This window comes from Corvus moneduloides, chromosome 3 (assembly GCF_009650955.1).
Source record: "Corvus moneduloides isolate bCorMon1 chromosome 3, bCorMon1.pri, whole genome shotgun sequence".
Lineage (NCBI taxonomy): Eukaryota > Metazoa > Chordata > Aves > Passeriformes > Corvidae > Corvus > Corvus moneduloides.
Genome location: NC_045478.1, coordinates 55,723,222 through 55,729,676, shown reverse-complemented (window position 1 = coordinate 55,729,676; position 6,455 = coordinate 55,723,222). Strand labels below are relative to the sequence as shown.

The 6,455-nt window shown below is 40.4% G+C and overlaps 1 long non-coding RNA gene across 1 annotated transcript; it reads left to right on the top strand.

The window, feature by feature from the left end:
* Positions 1–160: 160 nt before the first annotated feature.
* Positions 161–6,309, top strand: LOC116440663. Its single transcript, XR_004238722.1, has 2 exons — positions 161–2,412; positions 2,699–6,309. It is a non-coding gene; the product is annotated as an uncharacterized LOC116440663 (long non-coding RNA).
* Positions 6,310–6,455: the final 146 nt, after the last annotated feature.

Genomic DNA, 6,455 nt, shown 5'->3' with positions numbered 1-6,455 from the left:
TCCGTGGGAAGGAGGTCAGCGCCGGCGGCGTGGGTGTCGCAGCAGGTAGAGAAACACGTTCCCAGGAGAGGAGCAGAGGTGTGACGGTCCAGCAGAGGGGCAAAAAGGGGTTTGTCTTGCAGATTGTATTTTATTTTAATATCTAGTCTTGATAACTGTAATCCCGTAGTCACTGATCTCTCTGTTGTGTTGATCTGAAAGGTTTGCCTTATCCAGATTTTGGTAAGCTGTTTATTAGGACCAGGGCAGGTCAGCACTGAACTCACGTTCTGTGTTTCTTTTGAACAGCTTTCTTTTTCTAAATGGCTAAGATTTTGCTCATGACCTGCAAGCACTGCACGGGACACCTTCTTTATGCATCTCCATAATCTCATCCTGCAGCTTCTCCAGTTATCCCTTCCTGCAGTAATCAAAACTGAGGTTACTGTGAAGCTTTAGTCCTGATGATTGACAAGAAAGCAATCTAAGGTGACCTGGCAGCTAAACATGAGCTTTCCTAGAGGAGAAAGAAAAGAGGTAGATGTGGATCTGGCTTGTTCACTTCGTAGTTGAGTGCTGAGACCCAGCAATAAACACATTGCTGAACTGCTGACAAACCCTGTGAGCCTGAGATTGCTTGTAAAATCTTGGAATTATTGAGAGAGCTTTAGTGGAAGAAGGCTGCTTTTGTTTTTCCAATCCATCTCAGTTTAAATTTCTTAGCTGTACTGCTTCCCTTTTAGAAACTCCTTAGATGGGGTTGTTGGTATTATTTTTAAGCATAATCTCTTTGAAACTGGCTTTTGCTTGCTTTATCTGCACTGCTTTACCTTCAGGGCACTGCTGTCTGTTCTCACAAGGTGAATATCTGTTTTTCACTGATACTGTTTCCTACAGAAGACATTAAGAAAAGCCCTGGTTTTTTCTTGCTCTTGGCTTGAGGATCCATGCAAAATCTCTGGCAGTGTGTACATGTTGCTCAACTTAGTTTGAAAGTGAATGTGCATTACTAAGTAAGATTTACAGAGTATTTGATTCTGACATAAAAACAAAATGCTTTTCAGATGCTGTGTTTGGAAATCGAACATACATTCCTGTAATGCCACTGAGGAGAATCAAGCAGTTTGTTAGTGTGGATGTGGGGAGTCATTTTAAAAACATTACGTAACTCTTTTAGGGAGGGAAAGGAAGAAAAATTACCCTTTTTTTAGCCTTCAGGGGAGTTTTATATACACAAAGTATAATTACTCAACTTGAAATTTATCCAAGAAGCTAGAATTAACCACCTTCCTCTCACAAAAAATACAACAGCGGGATCATACGACAATCACGAGTTTCAACTTAAAAGTGAGAGACCATGAATGAAAAGCCATTATTTCATGTGTGCTGTTGCTTATTATTCCCAATTCCCTTCTGCAGGGATCATGTTGCTCACCCCGTGCACTCTTCCAGACCCAGAGGCAACACAAGTGTTTTTTGACTGACCTGCAGGTTCTGCTGGGGAATTTCAGGAACCCTGTCCCTGCTCATGGGTTCATGTGCAACATCACCAACATATGTATGTGGGCAAATGTCCATGAAATCTTACTTTTAAAACAACAATCTTTTCAAAATACAGAAATACCCGATATATAATTCAGTTGTTGAACTGTTCAGAATTTGCATTTCTATCCATTTCCCCGTAGAAAATCCAGCTCTAATCCTGTGTTTTAACTTCAGATGTCCGTGAAAATATCAACTCTACTTATGTGCTACCTGGAAACTCCGGTTTGCATTTTTCAACAAGTGGACGAAACGACCCAGCAAAGACATAGTTATAGCACATTGAGATCTCTGTAGGTATATAAAAGTCTGCCCCTAATTCGTCAGAACAACCACGTCCTGCACAGATAGTCCATAATCTAAGCCCATGGAATGCCACAGGTGGTGGGCAGCCCGTGTACCGGGAGAGGTGAGGCACTTGCACCTCTGCCTGCCCGCGGGCTGTAGCCGGCAGACATGGCTGTGCAGCACAGCCTTTTAAGGGAGAACAATCTATTCTGCCTTTGTCTTCTTCACTAAATAGGGTCCTGCAGACAGCGACGCGCTCGCTAACTGGATTTTCACTTCTCCTTGCAGTGCCTGATGAGGAAAATCCCCCTGCTCCCACCATGTATTGGAGTATCGGCTCCAGATAATATTTTCTGTGCATAGTAACTTCCACAGTCTGAGGGAACCTTGTCGGCACGGCGTGAATTTGTCCACCTTTAATCAGCGTTCCGGCAGGAGAAAGGCTTCCCACCCCCGTGCATGGGTTGGTGTGCCGCTGCTGCCGCTCGGCGAATGGTTTGCTCTCTCCCCAGCTCAGCCAGCACTGCATCAGATTGTTTAGGAAGTCCGCGGGGCTGCCGGGTACCAGGATAAAGTTCTTGGAAAGGCGTCATTGCAAGAAGAGTGAGTACTGCGCTGTTTGTGTTGCACGGAGGCTGCGGGGTTTGATCGGTAACTGCGGGACCGGTGGAGCACCGTGTGTGTGAACTTGTAAGCATAACTTAATGCCCTGTGCTCCTACATTACCTCTGAATTTACGCTGAATCACTTCTACTTTATTCATTGCTGTAGAGTTATGAGTGGACTTAAAATCTTCAGATATTTAACATCTTTTTCAGTAGCGTTGCCTCTCACTCGGGCAAAACTCTTCCAAAAAATATCTGGCTGGTTTGTTGTTTTTCCTTCACAGCTGACCGTGCACACAGAAACCATAGTTACAGCCAGTCACTGATTCGTTTCCTCCTTGAGTGCCATAAAACATTTTCAAGAAATGGAAGGAGATCAAGGGCAAAGTGCTAAAGCTACCGGTGCAGTGGGTGACCTGAGGAAAAGTTGGCAGACCTGGGCGGAGGATCACATTGAGTATCAGAGGAAAAATCCGTTCAGCAGCGATGACAGGCTTGCGTCTAAACCTGCGCATACTCACAGAGGAGATCCTACCTATGGGAGACCCCCTGAAGGGTCTCGGACAGAGCAGAGAGGGAAAGATGCTCACTCACACGTAGGTAAAGAAGTAGAAGAGCTGTGCCTGATCATCAGAAGAACTGGAGAGGTGGGAGAAGATGGACACGTGAGTGTGACATTTGGGCAGCTGTTTGAAACATATGTGACTATTTCCAATAAAGTAGTGGGAATCTTGTTAAGAGCCAGAAAACATGGTCTGGTTCATTTTGAAGGTGAAATGCTTTGGCAAGGAAAAGATGATGATGTGGTCATCACTTTACTACAATAAGGCTTTGTCCTGGAATGAACTTAGCTGCATGGTTCCATTTGGAGAAACAGATCTAGATACCATCTTCACAGGTTTTGATTACAGAATTTCAACTCAGCTACCTACTGGGATGCAGGAGAGGAAATGGGCGAGAAGGATAAAGCATATTTTTGTAAAAGTGATAGAGATTTGGACAGAAATCACATCTTAGGAGCTAATCCATCACACTGACATTGGATTGTCTTTATTATCATCTACTACCAAGTATATGACAGTTTTTGAAATAACTCTGCTGGCTTACTGCTTTTAGGTTACTGAAAGTATAAATTACTAACTTGCTATCCTACAACATTGATTCTTGCAGGTTGTGAAATACTTACTGCATGGGAGACTGGGATTTGTAAAACGTGGAATTGAAAACTCTTGTGGGAATTCATAGACTTCTTCAAACAAAGAGCCTGGTATATAGCAAAAGTTAAGGTTCAATTAAACATGGTTAAAATGAATAAATAGAAGTTATTTTCATGAAGTAGATGGAAATTCCCAAACTTACAAAAATAACACAGCAAGGATACTTGATGGTTCCTAAATTAGTTGCATCTTGTTTGTATTTTGGACAGCTGCACTAGTTCTGGTATTTAATAGTCTAATCTTACAATCTTCTCCAAACCTTTTGAGTCTCTTGTTCTTTTTCTTCTCTATCTCACACCATTTTTACCTGTTCTGTTCTTCTGACACTTTAGAAGAAGTCAACAAAGCTCTTCAGCCTTTTTTGGTGAATTCAGCTATACCCCTTCATAGAAGGTAGGATGCCACAACGAAAAGATGCAAAAGTCAACAGAAACTCTGTATTGGGGCACCTGTGCATTCATTAGGAAAAAAAAAAAAGGCTCTTCTTTCACCAAAATGTAGCAATGTTTTTTACAAGAGGAGAGCAGAGATAGTGTAGTGCCAGATGCATAAATAAAAGTCTAGCGGCACAGTCCCATACCTCGTTTATCTGCTTTCAGAGCACAGTTGTGAGCTCTCCAGACTGTTTAAAAGAAAAATAAAGGATTGGGTAAAAAATAGTTGTAATAGTGCTATAAAAATAATCAGGAGCTGTATTTACAAGAGTTCCCACCAATAAAGCTGCGTAACTTGAAATCTAAAGTTCTATTTTTTTATCAGTACAAATAAAAGCTTCTGTGTGGTGCTAACTACACTACTTGATGGGTCTTTAAAGTACAATACTTTCCTGCATCAAAAGGATATTAAAATTCAATATAAATTAAGATTGATAAAAGTGATGTGTAATTTTATGCTATTTATATAAAATAACTCCTATTGCAAAAAGCCTAAAAGAATGGGGTTCTGTTTTGATATTTTCATCCAATGGGGATTTGCATCAAACTAAGTCTTTTGACTGCAGGATTTCATTATTACTCTGCCTCCTTTTTTTTCTGGTGAAAAGACAATGAAAATAGAAAAAAAAGAAATTAGTGTGCTGAAATAAGTGTATCTGGGGAACAGGGGAGTTGTAGAGAATGGGTTTTAATTACCATATAATTTTACCACATTGGAAAAGGGGGAATATGTGCTGCACCAGGCACTGCTGCTATGTTCCCTTAGGTTTCAAACCCACCGCTTCTTTCCAAATCTACATCTTGCAGCTGAAAACAAGACATGTCGTTTGTGATCTTAACAGATTTAAGATGCTTTGTTCTTTTTGGAAAAGCACTTCTTGCCAAATGACATGGGCACACCTCAGGGTATTTCAGCTCCCGTTAGAGGAATCTTTACATCTATTTGGATTTCAAAACAAATTGAGCTTTTTATAGTGCAGCCATCGAATTAGTTTTGTTTAACAGTTCTGAAATCCACTCAGTTCTGCTGAAGTGTTAGCTCATAACTTGCAGGAATCAGCATTAGGCACTTCAAGTGTCACCAGCTGATTAATAGGATGGCAGTATCAGGAAAAATAATACATTGCTGGACATTGTACAAATAATTCATTCTAAGACACACATGTGAGGCAGTATGTCGCCTGAGCACCATAAGATGCAAGCCCAGCCCATGCAAATTTACTAGATTTTAATTAAGGCTGGCTCAAACAATTAAGTATCAGTAATGTAGGCTCTCACTGCCATGTAAGTGGTAGATGCTTGAGTACATCTACAAGCAGTTTAAATACACCTCTGATCAAAACAGAAGCAGAGCAAGCCCTTAATGACATGGTCTTACCTACTTTGTAAGCAACTAAAAGAAGTTTGCTCTATTATTATATTTTTAATAGAACCAAGGATTACTATATAACGAAACAATATATTATTTATAGAGGGATTTTTTGTTTGTAAATAGTTACAGAGCCATGTTTCCTGCCTGCCAGCTTTAGATGAGCATTCTGGAAAGAGTGACTGAAACCTTTCTGTGTGCCTATGCAATGATTATAAACACCGAGCTGCCAAACTGGCTCAGCACATAGGTTGACAAATCCAGTCTCGTGCTTCCAGCAACAGCCAGTATTGAAAACAAAAAGGACTAAAAGAGAGATAATAGAGCTGGTCAGCTTGCCCACTGGTACACTCCAGAATAAAAAAATTACTCCTGAAGTCTGTAGAGTCATGAATGCATCGTATCTAATGCACATGACTCAGTTTAGCTACGAGTTTTACACAATTATGCTTCTTCATCTGTGATGTGATTCGATTAACATCTACCAATGAAACAGGAATTTAAACTTTTCAACATGCAACCTTTATTTTCAGCAGGCTCCCCTTAGAGTAAATAGAACAGAATTCATTAAATTATTTTTGCAGAAATAGTAGCATGTGAGGGGTTTTAGTATTACAGATTATTTGGAGCAGTAAGTAAATGCCAACCTTCTAAAAGGTGTTCTTGCCCTGCTAAGTACCTTTCAGCTCTTCAAATCTCTCCTAAACTTCACTTTGTGACAGATTCCCTCAGTGACCTTTCCTTCCACTTGAAGCCTGTAAACTCTGCATCTGTTTTGGACTGTACATCGTATAGGAATTAGCTGTGGTTTGTCTTGTCAAACACTGAAGGCACTTTCACCATTTCAATAAATGTTGCACGGTAGTTTGAAATGACTGAGTTTTTATGTAGCATTTTATTGTTTCCAAGTTTCTCAAATTTCAAATACAATTTTCACTGGTTTGCTCCCATTTTCCTACTTTTATTTACAATTCACACTTTAAAAGACTTCGGAATAGTCTGAGGAGTTATTATCAATTTA